At 44.9% G+C, this 19,230-nt stretch overlaps 1 protein-coding gene across 2 annotated transcripts in view; it reads left to right on the top strand.

The window, feature by feature from the left end:
- The window catches only part of FARP1 (FERM, ARH/RhoGEF and pleckstrin domain protein 1), a 292,674-nt gene that overhangs the window by 131,474 nt on the left and 141,970 nt on the right, over window positions 1-19,230 (top strand). The gene's annotated exons all lie outside the window — the stretch shown is intronic.

The raw sequence follows: 19,230 nt of genomic DNA, 5'->3' as shown, positions 1-19,230 counted from the left end.
TCACCAGATGCCTAGTCTTCCAGCTTAAGGTTCCTGGGGAGGACTGACATAGCAAGGAGCATCGTAAAGGATGATGAGGGATATTTGGGGTTTGCTTATGTATATCTGTGTGTTATTCTTCACTGAGTTTCCTTCATCTTTGGGACAAAATCCAAACTCTCCAGCATGTACATAAGGCCCCTCCTGAACCCAGGGGCCTGCCTACTGGCAGACTTACAGATCCCTTCCAAGCCCCTGCACTTCCTGGCTTCATATCTGGGCTTCTTTGGAATGTCTTTGGCCCTTGTTTCTTGGGCAAACCTCAATATGGAGCTCAAGCAGTATTCCTTCTTGAAGCCTCACTGATTTCTTATACGTGATGTTTCTCCTTTGTGCCTCCAAGACCTCATTGTGCCCTGTCACTGACCATTTCACTGTGTAATTTTGTATTTTCTCCTCTACTAGGTTCTGAGACCCTTAGGTGCAGAAATGATGTCTTCTATCACTTTATCCTTAGTATCTCTCTTGGGATATGTCTGGCATATGATAGTTGCTTTATGAGTCTAACAGTTAGTGGTTTCTACAGATGGAATCATCACGTTGAAGGAGGTAGCAACACCTAGTTTCCGCAGATGTACACACCCCTGTCAGATCTGATGAATGACACTTCTGCATTGGGTGGGATACTGACCAATGTGGCATTTAAGTGTTCTGATTCTAAGTTATCATTTCTTTTTTTTTTTTTTGGTTACATAATTTTTTTTTTGCCAAGCTCCCAAATGTCTCATTTGGGCCGATCATATGTTATAAATTCTATTTCTGAGTATGAATATTGTAGGAACAGCAGTTCCTAGTCCTTTTCTTTTCTGTATATGAGCAATTTGACTCAATGGAGTGATATTTTATTTTATAACTCATTAATGTTTGTGATACTGTGTACTCAGATATCCAATGTCACCTGTCAGCTACCATTGAAATCGATTCTGCAGACCATCAGAGTATACTTTTGGGCTGTATTAGTCCTGTGCCAGGACTTGTGGGTGACTCCAGCAGCAGACAGGGACCCCATGCTAGGCCTGGTATAGACACACGTGGTTAAGTAAATCCAGTCATGCCTTTCTCCACTCCCCTCCCCCCCAAGAAAGAATTAACGTTGATGTTACTTTGGCTAATGCGAAGCATCAACATTGAATTAAGCACAACAGAGGAAACTCTTAAATGGTTACCCTTAAAGTGGAAAGCAGTATCATTCCTGCTGAGTGCAAATCTGGTGTCAACGTACACTCAATGTGAACTCCTCTAATACTTAATGCTTCTTAAAAAAAATCAATTTCCAGTGATAGATGAAAAGCATTTATTTGAGCCATTCTCCTGCAGTGAAAAATCTGTATGATATTTAGTATTTCAGCTGGACAGCATTTGTCAAGCTTTTAATTGAGCATTTACTACACGTAGATTTCGTGCGAAGCGTCAGGGCCAAGGAGGAGTGAGATGAGGTCCCTTTTCTCAAGGAGACTCCTGCCTGGGTGCTCAGGGTCCCGTGATCTTTCTGTGGCCACTGGCTGCACATCGCATGCTTTCTCTTCTGAAGAACTCCAGAGGCATATTTACTGTGCGGGAGGTTAAGTCATTTAGTTTAATCCCAAGAGGATAAGCAGATGCTCTCGCCCCGGGCCTGGCATCTGGGACTGTCAACATCTATTACCACAGGGACCCGATGAGATGGAATTAAAATGAGCCCATACAGAAAAGAGCACAGGAACCATCAAGGAGATATAGGAACTTTTGTCCTGGAAATAAATGGGTTTGTTGAATTGGCTTCCGGACACCCAGGTAAATGTTACTCACGCATACACACACTTTTTCGGTTTCATCTTATACCTTTCAGTTCAACTCTTTGATGTAGAGAAGTGTAGTAGAGATTTAGTCTTTTCTGTGGGGAGGGTTAGGTGTAGGAGGACAATCTATTATTCTCAATTCTTTTTTAAAAAATTTTATTTAAGGTAAATTAGAGAGAGAGAGAGAGAGAGAAGATTCACCCACCCAAGGTAGGGAAGGGGGGCCAAAGCTTAAGAAAACATGGCCTGGCCATAGCTCGAAGAGCACATGGCCACACCACACCTTAGCAAGGCAATGGCCTATTCTCAATTCTTTTCTTTTTTTTTTTTTTAGATTAGAAAATACAGTTTATTTAAGGTAAATTAGAGAGAGAAAGAAAGAGAAGATTCACCTGCCCAAGGTAGGGAAGGGGGCCGAAGCTTAAGAAAACATGGCCTGGCCATAGCTCGAAGAGCACGTGGCCACAGCACACCTTAGCAAGGCAATGGCCTATTCTCAATTCTTCCTTTTGGTAGATTTTCTCATTGTATCAGGCTAGGAAATTATGTTTCAGTACCACAAGGCAGAAAAAGGACTAGCAACACCATATGCCATCACATTCGTACTAAGTGATAAGAAGAAAAAGCAAGGGAGGAAAGAGAGAGTAGTGATGTGCACGTGACATATATGTACCTATATATTTTTTTTGAGTTAGAGTCTCACTCCATCACCCAGGTTGGAGTGCAGTGGCACACTCATGGCCACGCCAGTGTCGACCTGTTGGGCTAAGGCGATCTTTCCGCCTCAGCCTTCCAAGTAGCTGGAACTACAGGCACACACCACCATGCCTGGTTAATTTTTGATTTATTGTAGAGACAAGGTCTCGCCAAGTTACCTGGGCTGGTCTGGAACCCGTGGGCTCAGGCAATCCACTCGCCTTGACCTCCCAAAGTGTTGGAATTAGAGGCTGAGCCACCGATCCCAGCCTATGTGCCCACATTTTATGTAAACTTATCAGGTGAGCCGCTCTGATAAAATGACAGTGGAGACCTACAGGAAGTGAGAGAGCAGGCGTGCGTTTGGACTGCAAGAGAGAGGGAAGAGAATGGTGCAAAGGCCCTAAGGCAGGAGTATGTTCCTCAAGGCAGCTTCTGTGGCTGGTGTTGAATGAGGGACGTGGTGGGGGTGAGGTGACCAGAAAAACAGTGGTAGTCCAGGAGGAGTTTTGAGTTTATTCTCAGAGACATGATCTGACTTGACCTTGTATACAGCCTAAACTGACCGCTAAGTTGAGAGGACAGAAGTGGCCAGCAGAGCGATGGTGGCAGCTCGGACTAATGCAGTTCCGGTGCAGGTGGGGAAAAGTGATGGGGGTCCCTGATGGCACAGCTGACAAGGGTTTGCTCAGGGATTGGTTATTGGGTGTGCAAGAAAGAGGCGTCATGATGACTTCAAGTTTTTTGGCCTGAGCAGCTGGCAAAATGGATGTCTAAGTGAGTATTGCAGTTGCCTGGTTCTTGAGATTACACTTGACCCTTGGATGACACAGGGGTTGGGGCACTGACTCCCCCATGGTCAAATTCATGTGCAACTTTTCACTCTCCCAAAAAGGTATCTACCAACACACTACTGTTGACCGGAAGCTTTACCAATAACATAGCCAGTCAATTAATATATATTTTGTAACATATATTGTATGCTGCATGCTTACAATACCTAAGCTAGAAAAAAGAAAATGTTAGGAAAATCACAGGGAAGAGAAATATATTTACTATTCATGAAATATATTTACCCTCGTAATGGTCTTCATCCTCATCACCTTCATGTTGAGTGGCCGGAGGAGGAAGAGGAGAGTTGGTCTTGCTCTCTCAGGGGTGACAGAAGTGGTGGAAAGTTGGCATATCCGTGAACTCTCACGGCCTAAACCCATGTCGTTCAAGGGTCAGCTGGGTCTGGGTCTGCGGAACTGGCCTTTGCTTTCCATCACACGGTCAGGTTTCTGATTCTAAAATTGTTTGCTTAGCAGAGCTTGTGTGGCTGGATTCCAGACCTGCGGAGGGACTGTCGCGATGGGCAGGTTTCTGCCAGCGGACACTTCTATAGGAGCGAGGTTGTTCTGAACACCTCAGTGAGATTCCTGACGCTGGGAGTGATCTTCTCGTACCCCCCGCCCCCTCCCACCAAACTAGCAGAGTTTCTCCTCCCACCTCCACCTCCACCCCTCCAGCAGCTTCTCACTCCTGCTTGCTAGCTTTGGTTGGGGTGACTGTCCTTGCCTCTAGGTCTCTGAGTCTTTGGTGTAAGTGGCCCTGCCAACTCCCTCTTGGTCATTCACGGAACAGTCTGTGTAAACACCACCAAGTTGACACCATTTGGCCCAGTTCCCCTGCATTTTCTTGGAGGGTGATTGTCTTATAAAGCCATGAGACAAAGCCTTATTTGAGGAGAGTCGTTGGCGGAAACAATAGCTTCTATGTTCTTCACAAGAACGTCTTTGGAGAGCAAACTAAACTTGGGTGGGTGGACACTGAAAAGGCTTTTCCAAGGGTAGGAAGCAAAATGCAATTATCCTCCCCTGAAGAGGCTTTTCTGTTGACATTTCCTGCTCTTAACAAAGTACAGTGTGTGCCCTTACGTGTGTAGTTCTGGAAGCATCCACAGCCGGTTCAGCATATCTCACATGCTGTGGATAATTGTGAAAGTACCCATTTATAACAGACGTTAGGGGGTGTAAGTCCCACTGAATTGAATACATAGCATCCGTGTTTTTAACTAGAAATCTGAAGTTCTAATCTGTTTCCTTTTTCTCTGTTAAACTGACGCTTAACATTTTCTTTTCTTTCTTTTTTTTTGAGTTGGAGTCTCACTCTGTCGCCCAGCCTGGAGTGCAGTGGCACACTCACGGCCATCGCAGCCTCAACCTGCTGGGCTCAGGTGATCCTTTTGTCTCAGACTTCCAAGTAGCTGGAACTACAGGCACGCGCCACCATGTCCGGTTAATTTTTTGATTTATTCTAGAGACACGGTCTCACCAAATTTCCCAGGCGGGTCTCGAACCCCTGAGCTCAGGCATTCCTCTTACTTCAGCCTCCCAAAGTGCTGGGATTACAGGCTTGAGCCACTGTGCCCTGCCAACATTTTCTTCAATTAAGGAAATGACGTAGAAGATGCCAATAAATACCTGGCAATAATGAAATGAGAGGGGGAGGCTATGGGAGAAAATGCATTTGTCAAAACACTTAGCCTATATAACTTAATAATAAATGTAATATCTCCTGGTCAGGAAGTGTACCATTCAATACAGTGGTCCCTTGGCCCCATGGAACTGTTTAAATTAACTAACAAACAACACAGTGGCACTAGCTATGTGCAAGGGCTCACTGACTGTGTGTGGTGGGACTACTGACTTAGTTCAGAGAGAAAAACATTCCCTTTCTGGTAGGTTGCTGTGTTGGACACTGCTGGTTGGGAATGTTGTGGAGGAAGAAATGGTCATATGTTTCACACCGTGGCTTCCAACCCAAGGCCTGCGGGGAGGAAGATGCTGAGCTACCTGAAGAACATTTTCTTCTACAAATGGCGCTATCATGGTCGTGTAGCACTGATCGACTCACTTTTACATTCTTCGGTTTGAGCCTTGATCCTGCTTGCAACTCTGGCCAAGGACAGTAATGTGTTCGCTTCTTTCTAAAACATTTAAAATAAAAAATATGACCTATTTTAGTAAGAACATAATGGAGTATTTTCAATCCACGAGGTAAATAGTGCAAAGAAAAGCGAGAAACAGGCAGGTGAATTTTTAAGTCCTCTGCGTTTTGTGTTACTGATTTTCAGTAAAAGAGAACCAGACGGAGAGATCTTTTTTTAACTGATGGCGAGCTACTGACTTATCATTGCCCTGTTTATCAGTTACATTTAAATGGGATCTGTTGTTTTCTTTTCCAGTGTGAAGAGTAGGGAGAGGTGGTTACCATGCTTTTGCTGAGACCAGGCATGCTGGATAAATGTTTACTAAGCTGAGGAGGCCTGTGAGAGCAGGACTGGGTCAAGGATGCCGAGGAGTGGCTGACATTCTCCTCATAGCAGAGCCGCTTCACGTGACTGCTGTCTGTGAACAGGAGGCTCGAGGTCATACCTCAGAGGAGGCGAAGAAAGGCCACCCGGGGAAAGGCAGAGAGACTGCAAACACTAGACCATTATGGAAGGCAGACCCCTTCTCTGAGGTGCCAAACTCCATGCCGTGGGTGACGCCAGAGTCCATGAGGAAACGTCTGGGTGTCTTGCAGCCCACAGAAAGGAATAGAAGCAGGTTCCAAATGACATGAGCAGACCGTCTGTGATACGTAAAATGTAGTCAGCCAGCTTAAGCAATTGAAATGTCCATGTTCACAGCTTATCCTGAACGTGTGTTGAAATAAAGCTGGGGAGTGTTGTAATGACAGATAGTAATAAGAGGAGGTGACCTCCCCGAGTCTGGAGAAGGCAGAGCAGAGATTTATCAGGTTAACATGGGCCAGTGGAAAAGGTGCTGCCTCCTGACCGTTTGGCAGAAGGGGCCATCATGCCGTTTCACTAAGACAGCCATCTTGCTTAAGGTGGCCATTTTGATTACCCAGATCTTCTTGCTCTGCTCTCTTTCTGACTATTGAGTCAAGAAATCTTTTAATCTTGGCAGTCTTTCCAGAAGTTTTTCGGAGCATGAGGTAATCATAACGATCCCTCAAGATACGCTGGTCTAGTTGGTCCTTGTTCTTTGCCAAGTAAGTAAATCCATGCACGTTGAAATCATCTATGAAGGTCCTGCAGGCTTGAGCCATTTCCCCGGCATTTCATCCCTTGCCAAGCTGATCATTTTTCTTTCCTGAAAGAAGGAACGAACAAGCCAGGAGGTTCTACTGCAGCATTTTGACCCCACAGTGGCTTCCCTCTACTGTCATCTGACTCTTGGTCCTCTTCCTCGCTGAGGGCTGTGGGAGGCATGACTCTGTAAAATTTACATTACGCTAATTATGGACACCAGTGTAGCAACTCACTTGAAAAGTAACTAACTCAAGGAGCACAGGCTCTGGAATGGCTTGGAGGGTTCAACTCTGCTATCAAGCATTCAGCAAAGGCTGATCAGTATTGTTACAGTATTTGATTGTAAACTCTTTCTGTGTATGTGTGTATTTAATTTTAGTTTTATTTTGAGTCGAGTTCTCACTGTTGCACAGGCTGGAGTGCAGTGGTATGACTATGGCCGCTGCAGCCTCAACCTGCTGGGCTCAGGTGATCCTTCTGCCTCAGCCTTCCAAGTAGCTGGAACTACAGGTGCACACCACCACTCCTGGCTAATTTTTTGACTTATTGTAGAGATGAGGTCTTGCCAAGTTGCCCAACCTGGTCTCAAACCCAGGGCTCGGGCAATCCTTTCAGTTTCGCCTACTGAAGCTCTGGGATTACAGACCTGAGCCACCACACTGGCGTGTAAACTATATCTATGTCATGCCACGTAGTGAACTAAGAGTTCTCTCAGATGTCATATCACATAATTTAAAATAAAAGCCAAACAGACTTGTGAAGTGAGGACAATACCTTCATCACTGACTCCTCCGTGTGAGTCCCTGGAGGGAAAGATATGAAATAGACAGATGTGGCCTTGGTCATGAAGGTAAATTCATGGCATTATTAATTGTGGAGAGAGCACATTCAAAGATTAATACAAAGACTGTTCTGAGATTGACTTTGTTTGTTTATTTCTTCTTTCTCTTCTGGGAGGAGTGAAAAGCATTTTATTCTTCCAAAACTGTGTGTCCCCAAACTTTTGTTGCAAGTCTGCATCTGCTTATGTAAAAGGCTATAGTTAGAATGAATGGAATTGATGTTTTGTGCGTCTTGCCTGATATAAATTGGTAGCCTTTTGAAGTGGTATTAAATTATGGGGCAGGAATCATAAATTGGTTTTGATTGCACTGCCAAGTGCAGTTGAGTCATGGCGACTGAGGGAACACTGTGTTGCAAAATAGTGGTCAGTGCTACTCAGTGGATGTGGGTGGGTAAAGAGACAGTGGGCATTACCCAGATTTGCCATTCTTGCTCCATGGGGAACATTAGCCGTTTAGATTTAAGGGAGCTTGCTGGGTCACTGTCTCTGATTCACCTCTTCTGCTTATGAACTCCAGATCTGCCAATAAGATGACCTTTGAAATTGCTGAAAGTCTTCAGATAAATATAATCTCCCACGTCTCCCTCTCTTCCCCCATACTGTCCTGGCAGGGTGAGTCAGTTTCTTAAACATATTTAACTTTTGATCTTGTTTGGCAAAGCATTATAGTCTTACGGAATGGTTCAGAAAATAAAGAGAGACGTTCAGGATTGTTTTTCTACCCAGTCAGTCCAGAAATAAAGGTCAGTTCAGATTTGGTAACACCTGCATTAATTAGGACATTTAGCATGTCCGGTAACAAATGCAGAGATTCTTTATGCCATAATAATTACATCCAAAAGATTGGGTTATGTATTTATGTGTTGATCTGAAAGTCCTTTCTTCCTGTCTTTTTTTTTTTATTCATAAAATTTTAATTCTTAAAAAAATGTAAGGGACATAATTGCTGTAGTTCAAAGCACAGGAAAGAGTCCTGAGCTCGGATGACCTTAGGTAGCTGCTTGACCTCTAGCACAGTGTTTATCCAGGACAACTGCACATTAGACTCACCTGGTGAGCATTTCAAAAGAATACTGGCTGGGTGCTGTGACTCACACCTGTAATCCCAGCACTTTGGGAGGCTGAGGCAGGAGGATCGCTTGAACCCAGGAGTTTGACCAGCCTGGGCAACATAACAAGACCTCGTCTCTACAAAAAAAAATCAAGAAATGAGCTGGGCATGGTGGCGTGTGCCTGTAGTCCCAGCTCCTCTGGAGGCTGAGACAAAAGGATTGCCTAAGGCCAGGAGGTTGAGGCTGCGGTGAGCTGGGACCAAACCGCTATACTCCAGACTGGGTAACAGAGTGAGACCCTGACTCAAAAAAAAAAAATTACTGACACCCAGGTTTTACACCATGCTAATTGAATCAGAGCCTTTGGAGATGAGAGCCAAACATGGATACATTTTAAGAGCTCCCTAACTGCATGTCCTGGTCTAAGACAACCACTCTGGCAGAGCTATACCTCCAGTTTCCTCATCTATCAACTCCTCTGTCCACTGCTGGGAAGCCCCTCCTGGATTTGCTTGTCACCTTCAACAGCCTCACCCCCACATCTCCTTCCTCTCTGTCCCCTGCTCCCGGTTCCTGGCACACCTTGCCACCAGCACATGCCGACTCCTTTCTGCATTTGAATTTGCCACACTCTGTTCCCTCTGCCTTGAATGCTGTTTCCCCAGTTTCTTCCCATTCTAGTTCTCTGGATAAAATGACTTCAAGAACCAGATCCAGTGTTCCTCCCCTTGTAGGACCTCCCCTTCCTCCCCAGGGCTGACTGGGCATTCTTTGCCTAAGTTTCCATGGCCGGTCATGTGCGCCTCCACTCCTAGCTCAGTAGGTGTTCAAAAAGCATTTGCTAATGAGCAAATGCTCACTGTGTTGGGAATAATGTCTGCCTTCCCTTCTGAGCTTCTGGGCCACGTTAGTCCTTGTGAGCCGGAAAGCATTTTACAAAATAACTTTAAGTGATGCTGGATTAAATGCTTTTCCAGTGATGGATCTTTAAATGACAGCAAACGAGCATTCATTTGTCACCTTCCAGTACAACTCTTTCAAGTCTGAATGTGGGACCTCAGCTTTCTCTGTTGTTCAGAGCACAGTCAGGTGCCGCCTAGGTGGATGTGCCGCCTACGGAAGACAGGATGTGAGGCTGCCCTGGCACAGTCAGCTGCAAAGTGAAGTGCAGCCCATCACTCAAGCCACTGAGACGTACTTGTCTCAGGCGGTGGCTCCACGGTCCAAACCTTGTCCAAATAACAGAGCTGCTTGTGAACTTTTATGATGTGGACTTACCTCTCTGCAAGCCATCTGTGCGTGTGGTTTTGTGGAGCAATTACGTTGCAGGTGTGCGATAGAGATGAAGTAATGGCTTAATTATTTGGCGGAACAGCAGGCATTCTTGACTCAGAACTGGCTTCCCAAACTGCCCAGGCTTTGTTCAAGCCGCTTTGTCCTTTGGAATTTTAACACAACGTGGAGAGGGACAGAGAAGGAGACAGGGAGAAGGGAGGAGGAGGAAAGAAGGAGGGAGGGAGAGAATGGGGAAGGAGGGAGAGGGGAGAAGGGGAGGGAAGGAGGGGGGGAGGGAAGGAGGGAGAGAGGGAAGGAGGGAGAGAGGGAAGATAGGAGGAGAGAGACGTATGTACAATGATTTTAAAAAGTCAGCCTGCTCCATATTTAAATGAAATCAGAAGGTCTGCCCGATTCTCTCTTTACTGCTATGGGAAAGAGGGCATTTGGGTGGGGATGTGTGTTGGTGAACTCTGAAATGTAAGCAAAATTCAGGTGGATGTGTATGTTGAGGGACACAGGCCTCTATCTTTCATCTCCTTCCTGAAAGGGTCCTGAGACCACCCCTTACCCTGCCACCAATAGGAATGAGAGTATTCAATTCTGTTTTATGTTTCTATGAAGCGGTCAGTCATGTCTAGGAATTAAAGGCAGATCCTGGGTGCGTTCCTTGTCATGTTATATGACACAGAAGCAACCCTCTATCAGAGCCAATTTCTGAATGACCTGTGTTCCTTGTATCTTGTTTGCCATCGTCCTATGTATTTGCATTTTGACCTTGACATTGTGATGAGAAATGGCAGAGAGGTATAAAATGAAATCGCCCACAAAGCAGGATGCTAAGCAACGGCGTGGCCCAGATCTCTATGTCAGGTTGTGCAAGACTGCGATGGGAATGGTCCTTGGCTCCTACATTTTTAAGCACCTACTGTATACCAGGCATTTCATGTGTAGTTTGCATTTTATCCCCTATAACAGCATTTGAAAGGAGGCTTGGTTATCCCCACTTTACCAAGGAAAAGGGAAGACCCCATGGCTTCTGTGTAAACACCTCACCCAAGGCTCCCCCACCTCCGTGTTATCACTCATGTCGTGCAATATGGAGACTGACAGACAAGGTCCCTGCTTGCAGAGATGGGCTTAGTAAACATTTGTCAGATTTAGCCTACTAGCATAGAAAACAGTTTCCAGAGTGGTCGATATAACCCCTTGTGGACCCACACTTCATGTTTCTTTTCTTTCTATCATCAGTTAGTGTGAACCAGTTGCTTAGGATGAAGCAATCAGTTAATCCTCCCTAGCTTCCCTGTGGCTCTCAATTACTGTGTTTGCCCTGCCAGCTGTTCCCAGGAACATAGTGGAGGCTTGTTGAGTTTTTACCTGTGTGTTTATCCTGGTGAGCTTTCATGCAATCTTTCTTCGCCCACCATTTATTAATTCTCGGGTTATGGGACCGGAGTACTATATGGAGAAGTTAGCCACAGTCCCCGGCCTTCTGGGAGCTTAGAGCAAAAAAAGGGGCTTTCTGTCTTTTCAGCACCTTGGTTTGTGTGATAATGTTGGTGAGTTACACCCACTGACGAGTGAGGGGTGTGTTTCTTGCTGTAGTGCAGAAATAAAAAGGAACTAAATAGTGATCAGGCTTTAGGAATTCACTTGGTCATATACTAGAATCGTATATACAGGGGTGCACCCCCAAAATGTATACACATTTGAAGAGATGTTATCTATGTATTACTTTGTGTGTGTGTGTGTGTGTGTGAGTTGGAGTCTCACTGTTTTGCACAGGCTGGAGTGCAGTGGTGGCACACTCAACGGCCACCGCAGCCTTGACCTACTGGGTTCAGGCAATCTTTCTGCCTCAGCCTTCCAAGTAGCTGGAACTACAGGCACGGGCCACCTTGCCTAGCTAATTTTTTAAAATTTTTATTGTAGAGATGAGGTCTTGTCAAGTTGCCTGGGCTGGTCTCGAACCCATGGACTCAGGCTGTGCTCTCACCTCGGCCTCCCAAAGTGCTGGGATTATAGGCATGAGCCACAGCACCCGGCCCTGTGTATTACTTTTTGAAGTTGAATTGAATTACTGTAGTAGTGGGTAGTATGACGTTCGCTCAACTCTGCTCCAGCCATTTTCTTCATCCTGCCTGTTATGTCGTGATGCTAGCATTCATTTGATGGATGCCATCTTTTGAGTGAACATGCTTAAAATGTGTACACATTTTTGGCACCCCCGTATCTAAAGGTTTTCCAACTTGGCGCTGTGTGGGACTGCAAGGCCTAAGAGGCATGGCTGCCTAATAAAAACGAAAGAGCGATTTTGGCTGCGATGGCGCCATCTGGCTGGAAAGGCAAAATGGGAAAGAAGAGGTTTCAGGGGGAGACAGCAAGCAGCCCCCGGGCACTGTATGCATAGCTTCCGACAATACTGAGTATATTTTATTTTGAAGAAAAAAAAATTGCATTCTGGGAAGAAAGGAATACAGGTTTCTATCCAAAACATTTGAATCCACAGACGCTAAAAAGAAGGGAAAAAAGATTCTACCACTGTTATAAAATGTTGGTGTCTGTTTTCCTCCACATAGGATGTCTTATTAATTTGACCTTTGCTGAAAGCGGCCCTTTCTGTTCCCTTCTGTCTTCGTGCCATCTCTGCCAGGCACTGAGAACTAGCCGGTTGCCAGCCAAGAGACATAAAAAACATGCTCTAGCTGGCTCCGTGGGAAAGATGGGCCCCAGCAGGTGAAATGTGTGAAAGCTGCCTATTGAAGTGAGGACGTTGACTTAGGCCTTCAGATTATTTCCTTCCTTGCCTAGTCTTCAGAAGACACATAAGCCTTGAGCACTGTGTGTAGAGTTTTGCTCCTGGGTGGCAGCATAATTGCTGAAGTAGGAAGAATATGAATAAAGATATGCCTGGGCCCAAAAGAACTACATTAAAGTCTTAGCTCCAAGGATGCCTGAATTCATAAATTATAAGAACTCTGCACAGAACTAATGACCTCCCTCCCTCTACCTTAGGAAGAAATGGAATTCTTTAATCACGCTATTTGAGAGCCTAAGAAAATACATGGTAACAAAAAGTTGTTCAGCGGAGCAATATGGCTGTAACACGACTGCATAGGCAAAAAAAATTGTGCTGAAATCATTGCTATTTTAATAAGTGCATTTGATACTAGCTCTTTATTATTTTAAAATAGTTCATTTTGTTTACATGTTTTGTGTGTCTTCTTCCCAGATGATCTGTTGTTTCAAGTGTATGAAGCTAATCAGTGGCTCATTAGTAGGACTAAAATGCTTCAGGAACTCTGGAAACTTGCTCTTGAGTTCTGGCCCTACAATTGAATAGTTTCTAATGTTGCCCCAAATAATCTTTTAAGAATTTACTGAAATACTCCCTCTTGGTCCCAATAGTGGGGTGGTTCCCAAGAAGCATACCATGCTCAGAATTTGGCCCCACCCTTGCCCTGAGATCACTGCATCTTGATTAAATTATTTATTGAAGCAAAGAGAAAGTGGGTATTAGGTTAGGAAGGGCTGGCATGATTCATCCATGCTGCCCTACTTGGTTGGCCTCAAGTGATGTGTGGGCTGACGGGCTTTCCCCAAGTTACCTGGTAGTCACTGGGAACAGTTCCTTAGTGCCCTGGGCCACTGTTGGATATGTAGACCCAGTGTCTCTCTGGACTTGGTAGTAGTTATCCAAGCCACATCCCTGCCCTAGTTTTTTTGTTTTGTTTTTGCTTTGAGTTGGAGTCTTACTCTGTCACCCAGGCTGGAGTGCAGTGGCACACTCACAGCCAGCCCAGTGTCGACCTGCTGGGCTCCAGCAATCCTTCCGCCTCAGCCTTCCAAGTAGCCAGAACTACAGGTGTGCACTACCATGCCTGACCAATTTTTCGTTTATTGTAGAGATGAGGTCTCACCAAGTTGCCCGGGCTGATCTTGAACCCGTAGGCTCACGCAATCCACTCGCCTCAGCCTCCCAAAGTGCAGGGATTACAGGCTGAGCCACCGAGCTTGGCCTTTGCCGTAGTTTTAACAGGCAGTGAAGAGAGCTGGGTGGGTGCTTTGGGACTCCTCTTGGTATGGCACCCAGGATGCCTTGGACCGTTTTGTCACACAAGGGACATTGTCTGGCGACTGTTCTGGCTGTCTTCCAATGGCATCTGGTGAGTAAGACCAAGAACACTGCTGATCATCCTACCATACCTGGGACAGCCCCTACAACAATGGATTAGCCACCCAGATGTCGGGGGTGTGGCAGTTGAGAAACTCCCACCCGGAGGAAGCCTGAGGAGGGCCAATACCCAGCTCTTGGCCACCTTCACACACTTTTGTCCTCTTGCTTGGATTTGTGGGACTTTCTCTGGTCCACGTGTCACTTCCAGTGCGCATTCACCATCTGAGAGTCCTCTAGGTGAAGAGATGGGTGCATCAGCTGGGCCTGCTGAAGGGAAACAGAGCTCCCATTGTGTGAAGTGGCTGGGAGGCAGAAGCCTGAAGCCAACCCTTACATGGAGGTGTTGGTTTTCTCAGCCATGTTAAAAATGTGTGGCTCATTTTCCCCTGGTTAGAGTTTTCCTGGCAGTGACTTAGGAGCTTGGCATTTGTTTACTTTTCCATATTTTGTTTATGCCTTTCTACATTCCTGGGACTTGGATCGTTGAAGGCTTAGAGTTTTCTAGATGATATTCTTTATTTAATAGGTATTATCAGGTGATGCCTGAATAAAAGGCATTTCTTTTTTTAAACCAATGAAGATGATTGTATAATACTTTCAGTAGGCTTTTTGGGGGAGACACAAGCCAAGAATTGATAATGCATTGAAAAAACACAGAGGAATACTTAACTTGCCTTAAGAAGCCAATGTCTTAATTGTTTATTTACTTAAGTGCACATGTACCCTGTGGCACATGGCTTGGACCTCTTTAAAAAGCAGAAACTAAATGCTGTCCTCTGAGCAAAAGCCTAGACAAGGGGTTGCCGGGAACAGCCTCGTTAATTAGGGTGACCGGATTTCACTAACAAAACAGATCAGCCTGGCTGTGGCTGTTAAAATTCATGAACATTTTTTTCCCTTAAAAAAAAAAAAAAGCCTGATTCCTTTTAAGGAATACTTAGCGAAGACACAATTCAAAGTTGACCCCTTAGATGAACTAGCTCTGTACTCGTCCCTAACTCTCCTGCTTAGAAGAAGGGAAACTAAAAGGAACTTTCCATGATTTTGGTTCCACCGCCACATGTTGGCCAAAAGCAGGGACCAACCAGAGAGCTGTTACTCTGCTCTGTAGTGCAAAGCCATGATCAAACTTGCAGAATAGCAGGGCAAGTTCACGGAACGAACTTTATTTCTACCATGTTTATATACACTACTGTGAGCTCATGCTTATCAAATTGCCAGTTTACGCTTGCAATTTTACCTATGTCAAGGAATTAATTCATATCTCACATTCATTTCTCCCTTCCTCTAGTTAGTATATTTTCAACTACCCCCAACCCCATCATTATCCTTTTTTAGCCACTGCAGATACCAGTGGCCAAAGATGGCCACATCTACCCTGCATGAACTGCTTCTCCTCCAAGGCAGATTTAGTGCGTCAGACTTTGCCTTTCTTGAGTGTGCTCAGACAAGAACCATAATAGCCCTCCATCGTAGTGCTGATCAAGGCCTGGGTGAGGAATATTCCCCTATACTGTAGTTCTCTGGACAGATCAAGAAAAGGCAAGAGGAAGCGTGAGGAGGAACTTCTTTCAAGATCCTATTGAGGCAAACATAGAAGCCATTTGCTCTCCACTATGGGATGCATTTCTTACTGCTGAGAGAATACAAGATGGCATAGCTTGGTTGATATTGACCTTTTGGACTGGAGTAAGGGCAGGAGCAGCTCTTACCTGCAGCTGTGGGTTCCTTGAAGCCAAGGGCTAGGAGAGCTGAGATGAGTTCAGTGAGCCCATTTGGGTAAGTGAGAGAACAGGTGGTGTCAGACAGGCCCTGATGAAGGGGAATCCTGAGCTGAGGACGGAAGGAGTGAGGTGTAGGACTCTGTAGAGGTGAGAATGTGGCCACTTGGCCCTGGTGGAATTGTTTTTTGTTTTTTTTTTTTTTGAGTAGGCGTCTCACTCTGTCACCCAGACTGGAGTGCAGTGGCCGCTCCCGGCCACCACAGCCTTGACCTGCTGGGCTCCGGCGATCCTTCTGCCTCAGCCTTCCGAGTAGCTGGAACTATAGGCGCGTGCTACCACGCCCGGCTAGTTTTTGATTTTTGTGGAGATGAGGTCTCGCCAAGTTGCCCAGGCGGGTCTCGAACCCGCGAGCTCAGGCAATCCACTCATCTCAGCCTCCCAAAGCGTGGGATTACAGGCTGAGCCACCGAGCCCGGCCTGGATTTGGTTTTTATGATATTTTGTGGGCCCGCTCTGTGGTGTGGGTAGCAGGCTCTTGTTGATCACATAATGAATATCAGTATAATTTACCTTGGACAGCCATGCTCAACATCCATGAATCTCAAGAATATGCTAAGTGAAAGAAGGCAAGTACACACAATCACATATTGTTTGATGCCGTTTATAGGAAATGTCCAGAAAAGTCAAAATTGTAGAGGCAGAAAGCAGATAGGTGGTTGTCTGACCTTAGAGTGGGAGTAGGAGTTGACCCCAGACTGGCTTGTGGAAACGTTTAAGGGAAACATGGAAATGTTTTAGATTGTCCTGATGTTTGCAAACCCTGTAAATTTACTTTAAAAATCATTGCATTGTACACTTAGAATGGTTGACTTTTCTAGAATGTAAACTATACTTCAGTAACACCCTTGAAATTTTATTTAACTGGATTTTGTTTTGAGGCTTGTGGCTGGGGTTGAGTCCCTACAAAAAGATTGATTTGAGATGGACTTGGTCCTCACTCTGTCCATTCCGATTTGGGGAAGCAAGTTGATGAAGGATGCTGTTAAGAGCTGGAACTCGTAAACAAAGTCGACTTCTAAACCTACTCTCTTAGCTGTAGACATTGCAGACTCCTCATTTTCCTCTTCTGAAATTGCTTAACCTATAAAATAGCCCAGGATTTATATATACAGAACACAGCTTTATGTATACAGAAAAATCTCACTAACTGGGATATTTGAGTTTAGTCCAAATTGGTCAAATCAATATGTGCAAAATGAGCAGAATTCTATAGAATCTCAGAATTGGAGAGGACATGAAAAGTTAAGCGCCAGAGGACAGATTCCATGAAGAATGGCAGACAATTAAGAAATCCAAAGACTCTGTACTGTATTTGACTAGCCGATTGAAAGACCTCAAAGTTAATTTATGTCCCTTTGATGAGAAAGTTTCATTCATGGAGTTCACTCATTCTTTGACCACAGTGGTGGTCTGAATTTAATTGTGAGTTTCCTTTTCTCCTGGTGTTTAGAAAACTCTACACCTTAAGGTCCTCCGTGTTTATTTTGGCTAATGCAATGATTATTACCAAGGCTGCTGAGGGTCATTTCAGGCCTGGAGAAGACAAACCATAAGCTCCCCTTCTCCCACCCCCACTGGTAGATTTGTCTTTGTATGACATAGTGGAGTCAGAAACCCTTCTAGAAGCTGCTCTGCTCTGTAGGACCTGAATATGGAAGCCAGTGGAATTACTGGGTAATGGGATAGGACTTAGTAGCTGTTTAATTGAAAGCTCTTGCCCATTTATAACTGGATTTTATATTTTATCCATCTAGGGACCAGGTAGTTAGAATAATTGCTTTAAAGTGATATATAGGGTTTTGTTTGTTTGTTTGAGCTGGAGTCTTACTCTGTCTCACCCAGGCTGGAGTCCAGTGTCACACTCCTGGCCACTGCAGCCTCGACCTGCTGGACTCAGGTGATTCTTTCACCTCAGCCTTCCAAGTAGCTGGAACTACAGGCATGCGCCACCACACCCAGCTAATTTTTTGGTTTATTGTAGAGACGAGGTCTCACCAAGTTGCCCAGGCTGTTCTCAAACTGCTGGGATTACAGACTTGAGCCACCGCGCCTAGCCCACTCTGTCTTCTAAGACTCCATTTATGTTGATTCTTAGTGTTTTAAGCACTTGCAGTTAGAAAGTGGAAGACTCAGGCAGCCATAACAAAGAATGACATCGTGTCCTTGGTAGCAACATGGATGGAGCTGGAGATCATTGTCCTAAATGAACTGATTCAGAAACAGAAAACCAGACACTGTGTATTCTCATTCATTATGCGGGAGCTAAATGGTTACCAAGTTGGAAATAATAGACACTGGGGGCAGCAATGAGGGAGGGGGTGATTAGGATTTAGAAATCTCCTGTGGGATACAGTGTTCATTGTCTGGGAATGAGCCCCTTGAGACCCAATATGGAGATCATATTGTAGACTACACAATATGTTCATGTAATGAACATGCATATGTATCTCCAAATCTAAAATGTAAAACAAGAAAGCAGTCCTCTAAGAAATATAATGTGAACCACAAGTGAATTTTATGTTTCCTTGTAGCTACATTTAAAAAAAGAAACAGGGGCCGGGCTCAGTGGCTCAACTTGTAATCCCAGCACTTTGGGAAACCGAGGTGAGTAGATTGCCTGAGCCCATGGGTTTGAGACCAACCCAGGCAACTTGGCGTGACCTTGTCTCTACAATTAAAAAAAAAAAAAAGGCAATCCCCTCAGGTTCCCTCCCACTCTGGGAGCTTTTCCAATAAATCCTACTTAAAAAAAAAATTTGTCAGTTGTGGTAGTGTAGGACTGTAGTTCCAGCTACTTGGAAAGATGAGGTGGAAGGATCACCGGAGCCCAACAGGTCAACGCTGGAGTGGCTGTGAGTGTGCCACTGCACTCCAGCCTGGGAGACAGAGTGAGACTCCGACTCAAAAAAACAAAACAAAACAAAAGGTACAATTGACTATAATAATGTATTTAATTTAGTATATCCAAATAGTATCATTTTAATATGTAATTAATGTATAATTATTATTGAAGTGCATATATTTTCGAACTAAAAAAAATGAAGAAAGTAGAAGGCTTGGAATTCAGACTCAGATCTTTCTAGCTCAAAATCCATGCTCTGGATCCCATACCACTCTTTGGGAGAGAGACCCAATGTGGTGATGGGAAGGGGGAAGGGAGAAGGGAGCCATTGTTTGCTGAATCCTGAACTTTAGCTGTGTCCTTCCCTATCCTTGTTCCTGTTCCTCATAGCAGCCCTCCAAGGAACCTATTATTGTCCCCATTACAGATGAAGAAACAATGCAGGGCTCAGAGAAGCTAAGTGGTTAACCTGGTCCCACTGCTGGCAAAATGGTAGAACGTCAAACTTTACAAATAGCCAGACAGCACTCAGTAATTCCTCACGTGACTCACGTGGCTGTTTCATAGATTTTATCCTACAGTTTAATTCTTCACTTATAAATTGTGATTCCACAGATTTCCTGAAAGCTGGGCGGGGGGGGGGGGGGGGGGGGGGG

Source organism: Carlito syrichta, unplaced genomic scaffold (genome assembly GCF_000164805.1).
Source record: "Carlito syrichta isolate Samal-C Ts95f unplaced genomic scaffold, Tarsius_syrichta-2.0.1 Scaffold315847, whole genome shotgun sequence".
Lineage (NCBI taxonomy): Eukaryota > Metazoa > Chordata > Mammalia > Primates > Tarsiidae > Carlito > Carlito syrichta.
This window is presented reverse-complemented; position numbering and strand designations above follow the sequence as displayed.